Raw genomic sequence first — 17,510 nt, forward strand, 5'->3', positions numbered from 1 at the left:
TAGATTGTTTTATTGTAGTTCTGCAGTGAGAAAATATAACTGATAGGATTGTGCAGGTAAAATATTTTAAAGCTTATAGACTATTCTGGATTCAGCGATGATCACCACCACCAGCTGGTTGCATAGTCTCAGCCAAATTACTTAATGCCTCAGAGCCTCAGTTTCCTCCTCTGTAAAGTAGGGACGAGAGTGATTTGAACTGCAGAGAGTATGGTCAGGCAGAGGGCTGGCCAGACAGCCCCACAGGCAGTGGTATCCCCCAGTAGCAGACCTGTTGTTACCACCTTATTAACATTGTTTTGTATTTAGGATCCCAGGGCTCTACCGTGAGGACTTCTAACACTAGAGGGCACCCCCCAGGACACTCCTCTAGTCCTTGCGATTTACTGTCAATCGTTTACTGCACTAATGAAACAAAAGAGGTTATAGCTGCGGGCATCCACTCAGTGGCTGTACTACAGACCCCTTTGGTTTGGGGCACAAGTGGTGACCTCAGGGACGTCTGCCCAGGCCGAGTCATAGACCTCGCGTGCTTCCTTAGAGAGGTTTCAGGTGGCAGCGGGCACCCTTATAAAGTGAATTGAAGCAGGTGGGATGGCAGTGGCGGGGTGCTGGGCTGATGTGCGAAGGCAGCACTGAGCTTGCGCCTTTACTTCTGTGGGGAAGACGCGAGGCTGTGTCTTCTCCGGGGTCTTGTGCAAACGTGCCATCGTTAGGCGAGCAGAGGGGTTTGTGGCGGCGGGTGTGGGGGGCGGGTTACGTTTCTTGCCCAGAGCAGACATAGGGACTTGTCCTGTATGCTAGGGCGGGGCTAAAGTAGGTTTACAGTTGTTCCTGTGGACAGTAATACAGTGATTAACAAACAGTAATACAAGAAGAAATCCTGGGTTTGGGTACTCACTACTGTAAGCCTCCTTTGGCCCCACCCTGTATTTTGTTCAGTTGCCGTAGGTCAAGCAGCTAAACACTGCATATAAGACTTGACAAGGTGGGTGGTTATGGCTTGGCCAGCATGGCTCAGTGGTTGAGCGTCAACCTGTGAACCAGGAGGTCATAGTTCGATTCCCGGTCAGGGCACATGCTCGGGTTGTGGGCTCGATCCCCAGTGGGGGGTGCAGGAGGCAGCCGATCAATGATTCTCTCTCATCATTGATGTTTCTATCTCTCCATCTCCCTCCCTCTCTGAAATCAACAAATACGTATCTTTAAAAAAGAAAAAGCTATTTTAAAAAGAGAGATGGGTGGTATGTTTCTCTCAGGTGAAGTCTGGGTGGGTGGATGAGGGTGGCATGGTGGCTGTCCTGGGCTCTGTCTTCCTGCTGTGCCGTGATCAGCATTTGGCTTCTAGCCCCGAGGTTGGTCACCTTGTCGTCCAAGACGGCTGCTGGAGTCCCAGCCACGGAATCCACATGCCAGGTGACAGGAGGGTCCTCACGTTTCAGATCCTTTGCAGAAATGCCACAAACTTGGCTGCATCATACTGGCCAGAACTCAGCCACGTGGCCACACCGACAAGAGAGCCTGGGAGATGTGGTCTTTATTCCAGGCGGGACCGTGCCTGGCTAAGCATCGAGGTGGTCTGACTGGGAGAAGGGAGAGAGGGGGGTAGTCGGCCTCCCTCAGTGGCTCCCACAGGTGTGTGCGGATGCGAGTATGGTGGCTTCCAGTGCTCCACCACTGGGAAGGGCTGGGCACACGCAGGGCCGCTGGGGCTCTTAGTCTGTGAGCCTTTCCCAAGCGCCTCAACAGGACTGTGAAACCTCCGTGGAAGTGGCTGCCGTTCCGAGTTCCGTGGGCCACCCAGGCAGGTGGCCAGACGGTGGACGTCTCTTTTTTTTGAGAATCGCTCAAAGGTGACCTTGAGGGCTCCTCCCTGCAGGGATTAGGCCGTGTCTGGCCAGATCACACTGCTCAGGGCTGTGTTCAAGCATCAGGATATTCCATTATTTCCTTCCCTCCCCTCTTCTTTGAAGCTCGCTCGGCAGGAAAGCCGAGCATCCCTTGGCAGGACAGCGAGACCTCGCTTGTCTAGCGCTCAGAAAAATAGAATAATCTAGTAAGTCCTGAAGCTTAAGAAGTTGCCCAGAGTTCACATTTTGCTATTTTAATCCCATTATCTATAGTTCTGGTATTTTCACTCGATAAGAATAAAAGAACGAAGGCACCCTGTCTGCTCAGGAGACCCCATGAAAAGCAGTGGGCCTTGGGGGGCTCCCCAGCCGGCTTCTCAGTCCCGGTAGCATTGACACGGGCCCCCGAGTCCTCCGAGGACATCCTGGGGTGTTGCTTTGATGCTTTGAGGAGCGGCTGCTGGGAAGGAGAGGGCGGCGTTGGGGAGGTCGGTGGGAAACCGAGGGAGGTGATACTTGAAGGCCGATGCCATGCTCGTCAGTTCTATGTAGAGAAGACGACCGTTCTGCTGTTTATAGGATGGTTGGATCGCTTTTATTTAAAAAAAAATTTGCAAATCACCTTTAAGGCGTGGCCATGGCTCTTAATTTAGAACATTGAAAAAGACCCCGGGGAGCACAGATGCCAATACACAGGAAGGACCCAGTGACACAGATCCTGTCCCCGGAGGCGACCTGAACCGCAGCCCCTGTCTCTCCAAGGACACCCTCCCTGCTCAGGCTCCACGGGCCCTGGCCTCCTTCGGCCATAACCACCTCCAGCGGTGAAATGCGCAGAGAGCGCTGGCACAGCTCCGCAGGACAGGCTGAGCAAGGGGAAAGCAGCGGCCACCGCTCGGACAGGGCAGGAGAGGGGTGCTTGGTTTTATTTTAAAAAATATTTTTATTGATTGCAGAGAGGAAGGGAGAGGGGGAGAGAGAGAGAGAAACATCAACGATGAGAGAGAATCATGGATCGGCTGCCTCTTGCACGCCCCTCACTGGGGATGGAGCCTGCAACCCGGGCCTGTGCCCTGACCGGGAATTGAACCAGGACCTCCTGGTTCATAGGTCGATGCTCAGCCACTGAGCCACACCAGCCGGGCTGCAGTTTATTTTTACTGTGGAGATTGTTGGCACAGCTACTGAGCTGAACAGCGTTTGAGAGCTGCCATCCTGGGGACCCTGCTCTAGCGACTGTTTCAGTGTTTAGGAGACGGTTGACACACGTCCCTTATTCTTGTTTCCAGATGGGCTTTTCGTCCACTCGGTGATCTGTGACATAGCTTGGCAACTATTTTTTATTAAGTTAAGCTGGTTTCCATGATGTCAGAAAAGGTGGCTGCGAGCGCCTACAGCGGTCAGTGTTCACAATACGGTTAGGAAGCTGTGGATGCGTTTTCCCGACCCCGCCTCTCCAGCGTGTTTTCATGAATTCTGTGAGCTTTAAATCAAGGGACATGGTCTTACCCCTGTGACAGCTCAGGAAGCCAGCCATCACAGGAGCGTTTCAGCACACGGCCAAGTTCAGGGCTGTGTCATTTGCGGTAGAGTTGGGGGTCTCAGGTCCTAGGCTTTTCTTTATCCACGAAGGTGTTGAAATAAGCAGCTGGCCTCCGGCCCTTTGTCTGAAAATGGAGTCAGTTTCCTTTTTCTCTTCATTGTGACGAGGAGCTAGAGCAGTGGCGTCCAACCTTTCCCGTCTCATGGCCCACATACACTGATCACTGCAGTTCTGCGGCACACCCCAGGTGCGTTCTTTGCAGATTTGACCAAAAAAGAGGTACAACGTTGACTCATTCACACTGGATGGCTATTGTTGTGTTGGCTGTTGTCATTTTTTTGCTTGACCATCTAAACCAGGGGTGGGAAATGTCTGGCCCGTGGGCCATATAAGGCCCGAGAGATTACATGGTCTGGCCCTGCCAAGGCATTAGGAGCGAGTTAATTAAATGTTTGACCAAATATAGCAGGTTAATTTTTAAGTTGATAATTTTGTATGGCCCGAGAATGATGTTATAAATATCCAAATGGCCCTTGGCAGAAAGGTTTCCCACCCTGGATTTAAGGGAAAAGAGGTCAGTGCCCTTGACTAAAGAATCAGGTATTGCATGTTTTAAAAATTCTTGTGGCACACCGCTTTAAAATCGCTGACCTAGAGCATCAGACACTTTCTTTAACTGTCCCAGAAATAAGGCAAAGTTGGGTAAAATATGAAATAAAGAAAGTGGGTAATAGAATAAGACTTTTTAAATAAAGGTTTTTTTATTGATTTTTTTAGAGAGAGAGAGAGAGAGAAGCATTGATCGGCTGCTTCCTGCACACCCCCTACTGGGGATCGAGCCCAACAGCTGGACATGTGAATTGAACCGTGACCTCCTGGCTCATGGGTTGATACTCAGTCACTGAGCCACGCCAGCCAGACTGTATAAGTACATTTAAATAGTAATTCTAACAAATGAAGGCAAGCACAAACCTTTGAATAGGTTATTGTTGGATGAAAACAAATTCTCTAACCAAAGATTTTAATATTGTGTTGTCAATATCTCTATCTCAGACACAGATGATGATGGGTGGACAGCCTACCTTCAAGGCTGTGGGGAAAAAAATCAATGGTCTTTTAAAAATTTGAGCTCTGATATTTGCCAAGTATTTCTGCTTCCAATGAGGGAAAGTGTAAGAGGAACATGCAAACAGAAAAAAATCCATCAATCTATTCCAAAAAAGAAGTGGCTCCCACAAGATAAGTCACTACAAAGCAGAACTGGATTAAATTTGACTCAGGTGGGGTCCTCACACAGGCCACAAGAATTCTCCCCAGTCTGTGCTCTGGCCCCAAGGGGGATGTTTCCTGGAGCAGTGCTGCCAACTACTGGCCGCGGGGCTCATTGCAGTTTCAGAACTGTCAGATGAAGTCACTGATTTAAAGCAGTGATTTTTAGCCTTTTTCTTCTCCTGGCACAATTAACCAATTACTACAATTCTATGGCACACCAAAAAATATATATTTTTCCAATATGCCAAAAAATAGGTATAACTTTTTGTTGTGTTGGCTGCTGTGGTTTTTTAATTTGACGATCAAGGGAAAAGAGGTCAGTGCCCATGTCTAAATGGACAGGGATTGCGTGTTTTAAACATTCTTGCTGCACACCGGGTGAAAATGGCTGGATTAAAGGAATCAATCCATTCTCTACATAACAATACTTTGGCTTATTAGGTGTTTAATAACGAAAAGCCCTCCTCGGTAAAAACTAGTCATCAGAAAGCCTCCTGGATCACACATTCTGTGTGCTTTTTGATCGAGGGTTCTCAGCCAATTCCTTTGGCTTTGTGAGACGGTATGTTCACAGATTATTCCAAAAATAATCATTTGGTGGTAATAAGTCTTAGCTTGTCTGATAAGGAAAATATACTATGCAGTGACTGAGGCTGATTTTCTGCATTAATCTCATTGTTTTTGGTCTCTAGGATGGCTTTATGTATTCTTCTATTACTAAAGACTCAAAGTACAAAGAACCCCCACAAAAGATGGTATGTTCGACTAGATGGGCATAGACTATCAATTTTATTTTTGTTATGATTTTGAATGTAAGTAATACCTTCATTATAATTATAATTAAGCTAATTTTCTGTATTATTTAATCATCATTCTACTTCCACAGATGGAATAAGGCTTATTAAATTTTCCTGATGGTTTACAGAACAGGTACACAGAATTCAAAGCGGAGCAATCACCTGTAGGGCAAGAAAGCCTTACTCTTCCCAGAGGGACCACACATACCACTGTCTGGTCTGTACATCCACACACATTCTTATAAACACACACACACACACACGCACACACACGGTAATAACTGTCTGATGTACTTTCGAGAACCCAAAGAGAAAAGCACAAGAGAAAGATGTCCTAACTGTTGGGTAGAGAGAAAGGAGACTAAACTTGCACTCTTATTTTTGTACCACAATTAGCTTCTGCACTTCCTCCAACTTCTCTTGCCATTCACAAGCCTTCCACACATTCAATAAAGAGGCTGCAAGAAAAAAAAAAAAAAAGATCACCAACATTTTCCAGCCCGCCCTTTTAACTGATGAGTGGATGCCAAGTCCCGGAGAAGGACGCAGACCTGCCTGGGTCGCGTGGGAAAGTCAGTGGTAGGACCGGGGCCCTTCCTTATCTTGGTCCCCCACACTTCGAACTCCGCGAAAACATCTTTTCCGTCTGGTTTCCTGCTCTGTTTGTGGGATGATGACTAAGGTCTACACAGTGACACCTCAGACTCTCTAAGCTTTCATTTCATCCTCGCTGCCTTCCCTTTCCTCCAGATGATCCCAGCGATTACCAGCGCTTTCCTGATCATTAGACACTTAACTCCAAACCCCTTTATAAAGTCGGGTTTATTGGCAATTTTACATAAGTGTGAGTTCTCAGTTTCCAAATGAATTTAAAACCCAATTGCAAACAGTCTGCTAATAAACATCTAAAATTAATATTTGACTATTTCCCCAACAGTCCCATATTCAGATGGTCAACCTCTCTGGTGATACATTCAAAATGGCCAGCTCTTTAAGTACTTTAAGTTAAACAGAAGCCCTGAGACCAGCTGTAGGCTCCGCTCACTCAGACTGTGTCAGTGTCCTGAGTCAGTACGAACCTCCTGCTGCAACACCCAGTCTCTTAGGCTGAAATGCCACCAAACCAGGGTTCTCTGAAAGCATCAGTGCGCTGTTGAGCCATTTTAAACCCCAATAAACTCCATCTAAGGCGAGTTTTATTGTCATTGACTATGGAATGGCCAGGTTGGGCTGTGCAACACATTCAACAATTGAACAAGCAAGGAGTTTAATTAAATTTCTAATTCGCTTTGGATTCCACTCGATCTGCAACAGCAAGGCTTCATGCCAGAATCGAGGACTCGGGATCAGGCGTGACCGGTGAAAATACACCTGTGAGGCCAAATGGCTGGTGGGCTAACGGCCTGACTCCTGATCGCCGCTGGGGAAGGCTGGGGGAGATGGCCTCTCCACCCCAAGGCCACTGGCCCCTGCACAGGGAGAGTGGAGAAAGGTAGACGCCCCGTTTTATGGGAAAGGGACCCACTCATGAGGGTAGCCCCGAGAGGAGAGAAATCATCACTCCACTACTTGCCTATCCTGCTGCTTTCGGTAAGTTCCTCTAGAGAGTGTGACCTCAGACAGCAAGGCTGAGACGGGCCCGTCCTTGGGCATCAATTCACAGCCTGCGGATTCATCTCCCCTGGACAGGGGCCGAGGTGAGGGTGGGCTTTGCCCCTGGCCTCTGCAGCTCCGAATCTAGGGTTCTCTCTGAAAGAAAACTCGGGTGAGGAGAGTCATGCCTGTGAGCGTGTTTGGTTCATGTAACTGTATGGATATACATGTGGGCATGTGCCCAACATAGGACGTCCCCACATCAGCTGTCTGTCCTGAGGGAAAGGCTCAGCAGGGACTCCTTACCCGCTCGCACAGGCTAATGCCAGAAGCAAAAAGACTGCTTAGCTACAGAACCAGCTAGAAAGGCGTTCGCAAGGCCAGGGACAACAATGCCAGCCTGAGGCCCCATGCACAGTCAGCGGGGTCCCCAAGAGTCATTTTCTTCTTTTTTAAAATAATACTTTATCATTGAAAGTATTACATGTGTTCCCCCTTTTCCCCCATTGACTTTCTCCAGCCTGCGCCCCACCCCCGGCCCCAGGCCCTCACCACCCCATTGTCTGTGTCCATAGATTATGCATACAAGGTCCTTGGTTGATTACCTCCCACCCACCCACCCTCCCCCGCCTTCCCTCTGAGATTCCCCACTCTGTTCTATGCTTCCATGTCTCTGGATCCACTCCAGTCATCAGTTTATTTTGTTCATTAGATTCCACATCTGAGTGAGATCATGTGATGCTTGTCTTTCTCTGACAGGCTTATTTCACTTAGCATCACACTCCTCCAGGTCCCTCCATGCTGTCTCAAAGGGTAAGGGGTTCTTCTTTTTTACGGCTGCATAGTATTCCATGGTAGAAATGTACCACAGCTTTTTATCCACTCATCTGCTGATGGGCACTTGGGCTGTTTCTAGTTCTTAGGTATTCTATCTAATAATCTAATAAAAGAGTAATATGCAAATTGACCATCACTCTAACACACAAGATGGCCACCTCCAGGTAGTCATAGATGGCCGCCCCCATGTGGACACAAGATGGCCGCCACAAGATGGCCAGCAGGGGAGGGCAGTTGTGGGCGATCAGGCCAGCAGGGGAGGGCAGTTAGGGGGAACCAGGCCTGCAGGGGAGGGCAGTTGGGGTGACCAGGCCAGCAGGGGAGGGCAGTTAGAGATGACCAGGCCTGCAGGGGAGGGCAGTTGGAGGTGACTAGGCCTGCAGGGGAGGACAGTTAGGGGCGACCAGGCCTGCAGGGGAGGGCAGTTAGGGGCGACCAGGCTGGCAAGGGAGGGCAGTTAGGGGTTACTGGGCCAGCAGGGGAGGGCAGTTGAGGGCAACCAGGCCTGCAGGGGAGGACAGTTAGGGGTGACCAGGTCAGCAGGGGAGGGCAGTTAGGGGCAATCAGGCCAGCAGGGGAGCAGTTAGGCGTCGATCAGGCTGTCAGGGGAGTGGTTAGGGGGTGATCAGGCTGGCAGGCAGAAGCGGTTAGGGGCAATCAGGCAGGCAGGCAGGCGAGCAGTTTGGAGTCAGCAGTCCTGGATTGTGAGAGGGATGTCCGACTGCTCGTTTAGGATTGGGCCTAAACGGGCAGTTGGACATCCCTTGAGGGGTCCCAGATTGGAGAGGGTGCAGGCTGGGCTGAGGGCACACACCACCCTCCCCCTCCCAGGCACAAATTTCGTGCACCGGGCCTCTAGTTGTAAATAATGCTGCTGTGAACATAGGGGTGCATACATTCTTTCTGATTGGTGTTTCAGGTTCCTAGAAGTGGGAGCACAGGGTCAAATGGCAGTTCCATACTTAAGTTTTTGAGGAAACTCCATACTTTATTCCATAATGGCTGCACCAATCTGCATTCCCACCAGCAGTGCACGAGGGTTCCCTTTTCTCCACATTCTCACCAATACTTGTCACTTGTTGATTTGTTGTTGGTAGCCATTCTGACAGGTGTGAGGTGATACTTCATTGTTGTTTTAGTTTGCATCTCTCTGATGATCAGTGACTTCGAGCATTTTTTTCATATGTCTCTTGGTCATCTGTATGTCCACTTTGGAGAAGTGTCTATTTAGGTCGTTTGCCCATTTTTTAATTGGATTGTCTTCTTTTGTTAAGTTGTATGAGTTCTTTATACACTTTGGATATTGACCCTTTATCAGATGTATCATTGGCTATATGTTCTCCCATACAGTGCGCTCCCTTTTTGTTTTGTTGATGGTTTCCTTTGCTGGGCAGAGGCTTTTTATTTTGATGTGGTCCCATTTGTTTACCTTCTCCTTAGTTTCCTTTGTCCTGGGAGATGTGTCCATAAACATACTGCTGTGCGAGATGTCTGAGATTGTTCTGCCTATAGTTTCTTCTAAGATTTTTATGGTTTCACGACTTAACATTTAAGTGTCTTATCCATTTTGAGTTTATTCTTGTGTATGGTGTAAGTTGGTGGCCTAGCTTCATTTTTTCTTCTTTTTTGTTTGTATGTATCTGTCCAGTTTTCCCAACACCGTCCTTTTCGTCTGGATACTCCTGGCGGGAAGGACTACAGTAGCGTCTAGTTCAGCTGTGGGCAAACTACGGCCCGCGGGCCGGATCTGGCTGTTCTATCCGGTTCTCTTGCTCTCCCCTCCGCTCCTTTACTTTGAATTTATATTAGTTCACACAAACACTCCATCCATGCTTTTGTTCCGGCCCTCCGGTCCAGTTTAAGAACCCATTGTGGCCCTCGAGTCAAAAAGTTTGCCCACCCCTGATCTAGTTCATTATGCCCAGCCTCGGTGGTGTGCAGACACTGCATGAGGTTGCTCTATGGCGTTTCTTCTAGTAAATCAAAGCCTGCAGAACAGCTCAGCTCCTTCTCAGTCTGGAAGATGGTCAGGTCACTGCGGCCCTTGAGAAACCACCCAGCCCTCAACCACAATTAAACAGGCCGGGAGAGTCCGCCTTAGGAGCCCTGACCTCGGGGCTGTTTGTTATGCATGCAACCCTCTTCCCACGCCATCGGGCTTTTAAAATGCGCCCACAGCAACCGCTTTAATTTAAAAAGCCAGGGTTCGATATGTCAAAGCTCAAATATTCTCCGAGAAGGAGCTTTAATGCGTATATATTATTAATGCGCTATCAAAGCACAGAGCCCCGAGTTGATTCCCACCAGCGAGTCATTAGTCAAAGGCTACACAGACCAGGCCTGTGCGGTAACAGATGCATTTCATTTCTGGTAGCCCTGACTGTCCGGGGAGAAGAAGGGAAGGAAGAGGCAGGAAGTCTGCCTGCAGTTTCCAGTTAGGAGAGAGAAAAACGGAGTTTAATAAAACATCGGTTTTATTCCTTCCTGGCCATGGGGGCAAGGAACTCTTTGGAGAAAAGCCTGGGAAAAGCAGGCCTTACCACGAGGCATCCGAAAGGGGCCTGGGCGGTGGGGGAGGGGGGCTCTGCTGCCCATTGGGAGCTGTGTGACCCCTTCTAAGCTTTGTGCGGATTTAATGAGACAAATAGCAAAAGTGTAGCACTGTGCTTAGACATACGATGTTCATGTCCTCGCATGCCAATTCTCTTAGAGGACTGAGGCAAGGAACTACTTAAAGAATAACGAAGCCTGGCCAGTGTGGCTCCATGGTTGAGCATCGACCTATGAACCAGGAGGTCACAGTTCGATTCCTGGTCAGGGCACATGCCTGAGTTGTGGGCTCCATCCCCAGTGGCGGGGGCTGGTTGTGCAGGAGACAGTCAATCAATGATTCTCATCACTGATGTTTCTATCCCTTCTATCTCTCCCTCTCCCTTCCTCTCAGAAATCAATAAAAATACGCATTAAAAAGAAAAAGAAGGAAAAAAATAGATCAAAGGCTCTGTTATAAAAGCTGGGGGAGACCCACACTCATTCTGAGCCCTATTATTTGCACTTCGTTTTCACCAGAGCAATGCTTACTAGTATTTGCTGATGGAAGCGGATAGGTGGCCATCCTCCCTCCTGCCTATGACTTCGCTTTCCTCATAAGCATGCTTGGGGATGCCAGAAAAATGTCAAGTAAGTATCAACTAAAACCAGAGAGAAAGGACAGGTGTGGGTCCCCCCCAGGCAACCTCAGAACAAGAATACTAAGTCGTATTTGCTAGTGCTTTGTCATGCATGACCTGCTTTTGCATGTTTCTGGATCAAAGCGGCGACTCGAAGGCTCCCTTTAATGACAGCTGAGATTTTCTGAGCACTGTCCCGTGTCCTGCTTCTGTCAGCGCTGCCAACACAAGTCCAGTTCCTACGTGACCCATACATGAGATTCAGGGGGAGAGCGGCCTGCTCAATGTGGGAGATTCCATGCGACCAGGTCAGCACCCTGAGACTCAGCTCAGCCCAGGGCGGCGGATGGCGTCCGCATGGATTTCATACCCATAAACAAGTTCTTCAGATGAAAAGCTGGCAACGAAAGCCTTTCAAGGAGAAAGAATAAAAGGTGGTTTTTAGAGCAAATCATCTCTCCAAGACACAAATATGCGTGTGGGCAAACCAGCACAGAAATGCTCTGTGGATGGTACCTTAGTAGTTATGCCCAGAAGGCGAACCAGTTTCCAAACAGACCGCAGCAGGCTTGGGACACCCCGAAAATGCCCAAGCACGTGCTGCCACAGTCAGAATGTCATCCACATGCGCCCTTCAGGAAGGCCCACGCTCGGGCCCACTCGTGACACCAGCATCGGCTCCTGTCACCTCTCCCAGGTCTCCAGGAAGGACACGTTCGGATGAAATAAGAGGCACGAGGGTCGTTACTGCCGGGAAGCGGGTGTCTCAAGAGCACGAGGAGCCGCCACTGACTGCAGAGCTATCCTCGCTGACGGGATGCTGAGAAGGAGAGCTGGCCGGGCTGTCGCTGCCGGCCTTGACTCCTTTCCTGTAACCATGTAATAAAACTTGGGGAGCCCGGCCGGCGTGGCTTGGTGGTTGAGCATTAACCTATGAACCAGGAGGTCACGTTTCTATGCCCGGGTTTTGGGCTCGATCCTCAACGTGGGGCGTACAGGAGGCAGCTGATGGATGCTTCTCTCATCATTGATGTTTCTATCTCTTTCCCTCTCCCTTCTCTGAAATCAATAAAAATATATATTTTTAAAAAACACGTAATGAAACCAGGCCCCTGGGTAGGTGCAGCCTGCTCTGGGAGCAGATGTTTGTGATATTCATTTGGACAGTACAAAAGAATGCCCCGGCAGGTCCTCCGCCCGTGGTCTGGTTTCGGTGGCGATGGGAGCATTCTGCAGCTAAAGACTCCTGATGGCCTACCCGGGAGTCAGTGCTGCTAAAAAATAATAAAACGAAGTCCCTCTGCAAAGGGCCCCCCAGCTGAGACCATGAGGGCAGCACCGCCTCCCTCCGTTCCCCAGGCCGAAGGCACCTTCCTCAGGCTGTAAGATGGGGATCCGCTAACATGACTCGTGGGTCACACATGGCTGGCCCACCCGCATGACTGGGATACATGTATGTACTACCTCTGGCTGTGTCATCACTGCCATGACAGAACTGATAGGGTGACACAGACCCAGGGTCTATGGACTCCCTGGGCGCTCACAGAAGAAGTATGCGCGCCCCCCCCCCCCCCCCCCCGCTTCCCTGTTCTAAGAGATGAAAGTTACAGCCTCCACAGACACTTATGCATATATTTGGGAAGATCCAAACAGACATTCTGATGGAGAAGATGAGGAGAAGGAGGGAGGGAGGAGGAACAGCATCATCGCCCCCACGCCGCGCCCCGCCGGCAGCCCCAGCAGCACAGCAGTGGTCTGGGTTCGCTGGAGCCTCTGACTCGGCTCTGGGCACATTGGAGCTCTCCATATGGGCCAAAGTGTAAGCAGAGTCTTTCAGGTCTGCACAGCGGAATGTCCAAGTGGCCGCCAGATCGTTGATATCATCACTAAGAGTCTCCCGTCAGTCACCAACAAAGACCCCTTTCTCTTGAGACGCCCAACCACGCGTCTTAATCTTAAATTGATGTGTAATGTGACACAGGTTTATGCTCCGGAATCCCAGGACGCTAGGGGCGGTGTGCCCTCTGGCCTGAGGCATTAAAGGTATACAAACAGCAACCACAAGCACCGAAAGGCAATTTCCTGCTTTACTTAGCATTCCAAAGAACGTTAAAGGGAACGGAGTTCAGGGTCCACAGAAGTACATATTCCCCCTTTCCTAATCACGCAGACCCCATAATTAGTCCAGGGTCTCACTCACACCAAAACCCAAGCTTGCTTTCCGATTCTCAGACCCATCAAGCCGCCTTTTGCCCTGTGCCCGAGGATGGAGAAGATGCCCTGGCTCCGGGGAGGGGTGTGGTCCTCAGCTTAGCGCCAGCCGGGGAGCCGGGTGAGAAGAAGAGGTCATCTGAGGAGACGTGTAAAGTCATCAGGAGCCCTAAGAGCGCCAACATACGTTGCCTTGTAAATGTGTGACTGACTGCTTAATTGTATTGATAATGGGGCCTAGATGAAGCAAAAGAAGTGGGAACATCTCATTGAGAAATCTGCAGGCTTCCGTCCAAGATCTCTGAAGTACACTGTCGTATATCGAAGCAAGTTACTAAACTGGGATTCTTTATGTGTATATGTGAGCCTAACCTAGTTCTGATTTATAGGAAATCCACCCCATAATAGGTCTCGCTACATCCCCTCTTGCTTCAACATGAAGAATTCTCTATAAAGTAGCCACAAAGGGTATTTTTTTTGGGAGGGCGGGCGGTTCAACTAAATATAATGTCAAACCCTCTAAGATCTCTCCTGTTTCCTTGGCCTCTGCCAACCTCTCTTTCCTCATATCTCTCATCTCCTCTCTCTATGATTGGGCTCCAGCCAAAGGGTCTTTCCTGTCCCCGCCTTATGTCCTGTGTACATGGTGGGTGTTTAATAAGCATGAAATAAACGAACGACTCTGCCTTCAGGTTTGTGAGAAGTAAATGTGAAGAAGTGGAGGGAGAGCCTAGGAATGTGCCTGGTGCATTAAGATGTGCAAGAAGTGCCACTGTGGCCATTTTAAAACAGATGTTCACTGATTTCAGAGGGGAAGGAAAAAGGAGAGAGGGAGAGAGAGTCATTGATCGGCTGCCTCCAACCCAGGCATGTGCCCTGACTGGGAATTGAACTCCTGGTTCATAGGTCGACTCTCACCCACTTGAGCCCGGCCGGCTGGGCTCGGGACCATTTGTCTTCGTGTTCGCCTGTCTGTAAATCTGTGTCCCCATCCTCTCTGTTCCAGTCTCCTTTCAACAGAAAAGCCAACTTCCTGTCTTCGGTGCTCGCATCCCCACAAGCTGTAGACCAGGCGTCCTCAAACTACGGCCCGCGGGCCACATGCGGCCCACCGAGTGCCGCTGCCTGTCCTGCTTAGCAGCCGACTCGTCCCGGGCCCGCAGTGCGCATAGGAATTTGTTCATAGTTTTTTTTAAAACTATAGTCCGGCCCTCCAACGGTCTGAGGGACAGTGAACTGGCCCCCTGTTTAAAAAGTTTGAGGACCCCTGCGTGTAGACCATGCGTGTTGACACCTCCCTTCAGTTGATGTGACTTCGTGTAATTCCGGGGACTTTTTCATACATGTCCTCCCCCGAGTGACTGCATTTCTTACCGTGCTGAAATAATTACACACGGCTTCGGTCACAAGGACACGGAGCACGTAGCAGCCTTTCTAATGGGAGTCCTCTGGGGACTCAGCCCCAAGGCTGCCAAGGGACCCTGGCCACTCAGAGCACGAGGCTGACAACATCGCTGCTATGGGGGCTGCGAGTCAGCAATTCACAAACGCTACCCAGTCCTCACCGAGCACCAGGCCTGGGCCGGGCTGCGCCCTGAGCGCTTTCATGCTTCCTCCCCTCCGGAGTCGGGTTTGATTAGTATTCCCGGGTGCTGCTTGCCCACGTGCCCGAGGTCACGCTGCCGGGTCGGGAGTTGGGATTTCGGCCCAGGTGGAGTTTCGGCCTCCTGCCCTCAGCTCTGCTTTCAGATTCCACTGTGCCCCAGAAGCCGTCGGGGTCAGAGAGTTAACTTCCACTCCCTAGCGTTTGATTTTTAAATTTTAAAAGCGATGCGCAGTTAGCGTTTTCAAGCATTTCAGCCGTTCCCCCCTGCCGTCCTGCCTGCCGCGTCTGGTCTCATCTCCCCCAGGCCAAGCACTTCTCACGACACTTGCGGGATTATTTCCTCTATTATCAGACGTTCCTTGTTAACCTCCCAGTGCGATTCTCCTCTCAGCTTTTTGCTTCGGAAAAGTCAACTTATTCCTAGTTAGTTGGCAGAAGTGTTAAGTAGAAATGGTCCAAGGTCAACTTGAATTGACCCTAAGAGAAAGGGGTTCCATTGGTTTCTAAAATGAATCCAGTTCTTCCCTCTTTGGGACCCACTGGCATGAGTTTCTGCCTGAAGGAGACCTACTTAGAGTTCGAAACTCCAGGCTGATGCATTTTTCAAGGTCCCAGGACCGCAGCTGTTATTTGACCGTTCATCTATGACTCTTACCTTAATGCACACACAGAATGAACAGCCCTTCCTGGCTGAGGAAACGGGGTTAGATGCGCCTTTCAAAGCTAACTTTATGGACTCAAGAATCAAATGTTGCCCGGCTGGTGTGGCTCAGTGGTTGAGCATTGACCTATGAACCAGGAGGTTACGGTTCGATTCCCTGGTCAGGGCACATGCTCGGGTTGCAGGCTCGATCCCCAGTAGGGGGCATGCAGCAGGCAACCCATCAATGATTCTCTCTCATCATTAATGTTCCTATCTCTCTATCCTCTCTCTTCCTTCCTCTCTGAAATCAATAAGAAAAACATGTATTTTTAAAAGAAGAATCCAGTGTTTTCTGAACAATGTGGAGAGAGCTTTGTTTCCAGATTCATGTCTTTTCTCTGCTCCCCGCTCCGTGAAGGAGAAGGCTCTGATGTGTCAGCAGCAGCACAGAAATGCCTCTGTGGAGGCGGCTGAGCTGCTCAGCATGCATGGGAATCGTCTCCCGCAGAGCGAGGTCGCCTGGAGCCCGGAGCGGAGAAATCCCAGGTGGCACTGATGCGCGATTGCATTTGTAGCACGATCCCATTCAGCCCACGGGGTGGAGGGCTGACCTCTGACCCCTCTGCCCCCGCCCCCCTCCTGCCTGCTGCTCCGATCGCCTTGGCGCATGTTTTTTCATAAGGCTCCGGCCCCTCGGAGTCTGCTGCCTGGCTGCCCGCCTGCGCTCCGCTTCCTTAGGCCCAGGCTCCGCGTGGCTGAGAGCTGCCGAGTCCATAAGGGGACATTCCAGCTCGTCAGTGTCCCACGCTGTCCCTGCAGCCCGGCAAATTGCCGTGCCACCCCAGAGAGCATCGTCTCGGCTCTCTAGGTGTAGCTCTGACTCATATCCACATTTAACGTACCCTTTTCTAATTTTTCTGCTTTTGTCTGTGAGCTGGATAAACTGCGAATACGTAAAAAGTCCTCTAGAAATGGCTAGACTTAGCGGTTTCAACGGGCCTACTAGTCACACAGGTGGAAGGATATTAAGGTGAAATTGCCTTGAGCTATAGGTTTGGTGGCGGGAAGCACAGACCGGGGCTGGAGGTCTTGGCCCTGTCATTTTCTTTGCCTTAACAGAAGCAACTGTGTCCTAGGTTGTGTACGAGTGACATCATTAGTACCCCCCAGCTAGGATCGGTGTGAAGGTCCAACACCGATGTGGTTGTCACCGTGTCCGTAAAGAGAAAATGCATCGTAAGTGTCAGTTGGCAGTAGGCTTCGTGTATTTTTGTGTGTGGGTAAATAAAATATAAAACAGCCTGGCCAGTGTGGCTCAGTGGTTGAGTGTCAACTCATGAACCAGGAGGTCACGGTTCGATTCCCAGTCAGGGCACATACATGCCTGGGTTGTGGGCTCGATCCTCAGTGGGCCGTGCCCATTGATGGTTCTCTCTCATCATTGATGTTTCTATCCCTCGCTCCCTCTCCTTTCCTCTCTGAAATCAATAAAAATACATTAAAAAAACATAAGTGATAGCATTTGTTTGTTTAGTTTTACCGGGATTGTAAGGGAAGTGAATTGTTGGTGGAGGAGGAAGTTTTTTGTTTTGATTGTTTGTTTAAGCCTGCACTAGCTGCCTCCGTCCCTCACTGAACTGCTTGCCCACCCTTGAGGAAGTTTTTAGTGATCAGACTGGTACCTTGTTTCCAAAGTTTCGTGCAATGATTTCATTCACTTTTATAGACCATCACAGCAGCCACGTACCTATGCAGGTGTGGGCTCTGCGGAGGGACCCTCTTCCCCGCCCTCGCCCCCTCCAGCTAGTTTATAGCTTAGGGCTGTGGCCAGAGACAAATGACTGTCCAGCCCGTTTTGTGTTTTCCCCGAAAGGTTGTCTTCTGTGGCTATTCTGGAAAGTTCTCTGGGAACACTTGATTCTAAGGAGGATCAGGTTCCTTAACTCCTCACGGGCTGCTGCCTCTGACACAGTGAGATTTTGGTGCAT

At 49.9% G+C, this 17,510-nt stretch overlaps 1 protein-coding gene across 3 annotated transcripts in view; it reads left to right on the forward strand.

Annotated features, from left to right (window-relative positions):
* Window positions 1-17,510, forward strand: part of VAV3 (vav guanine nucleotide exchange factor 3) — a 178,032-nt gene that overhangs the window by 73,779 nt on the left and 86,743 nt on the right. The window lies entirely within an intron of this gene.

The sequence above is a fragment of the Plecotus auritus genome, assembly GCF_963455305.1.
Source record: "Plecotus auritus genome assembly, chromosome: 12".
NCBI classification, from domain to species: Eukaryota; Metazoa; Chordata; class Mammalia; order Chiroptera; family Vespertilionidae; genus Plecotus; species Plecotus auritus.